Source organism: Petaurus breviceps, unplaced genomic scaffold (genome assembly GCF_028583685.1).
Source record: "Petaurus breviceps papuanus isolate PSGF00001 unplaced genomic scaffold, PetGlider_PUasm1.0 91041, whole genome shotgun sequence".
Taxonomy (NCBI): Eukaryota; Metazoa; Chordata; class Mammalia; order Diprotodontia; family Petauridae; genus Petaurus; species Petaurus breviceps.
The window spans coordinates 38,590,339-38,590,827 of NW_027187400.1; the positions used below are offsets into that span (position 1 = coordinate 38,590,339).

Here is a 489-nt window from a genome sequence, read left to right on the forward strand (position 1 = left end):
GAAGGAAGGAAGGAAGGAAGGAAGGAAGGAAGGAAGGAAGGAAGAGAGGGGGAGGGAGGGAGGGAAGAAGGAAGAAAGAAAGAGAACAATAATGTTGTGAACAGGAGACCAGAGCCCAGAGACTGGGAGCTGACAATGTGACTTTAGGTAAATCATTCAATAAACATTAAGGATTTCCTGCACTGAGCAGTGAAGCAGACACAAAGTTGACATCTCTGGACACAGTTTAAGGTGGTTGGAGGAGGAAATAAGATACAAACAGATCATTATAAGACACAATAAGGAGAATAGGAAGGTTTGAAACAAAGTATTATGTGAAAATCATTACTGAGGAGGCGATCAAGGAAGGTTTCCTGGACAAGGAGGTACTTGAGGTGAAGTTTAAAGGATAGATAGGGATTCAGCAGCAAAGGTCGGAAGAGAAGGAGAAAGGATGGTGACTGAGAGAGAGAGAGAGAGAGAGAGAGAGAGAGAGAGAGAGAGAGAGAG

The 489-nt window shown here is 43.8% G+C and overlaps 1 protein-coding gene across 4 annotated transcripts in view; it reads left to right on the top strand.

Annotated features, from left to right (window-relative positions):
- ANKRD65 (ankyrin repeat domain 65) overlaps positions 1–489 on the top strand; it is a 15,862-nt gene that overhangs the window by 13,703 nt on the left and 1,670 nt on the right. The gene's annotated exons all lie outside the window — the stretch shown is intronic.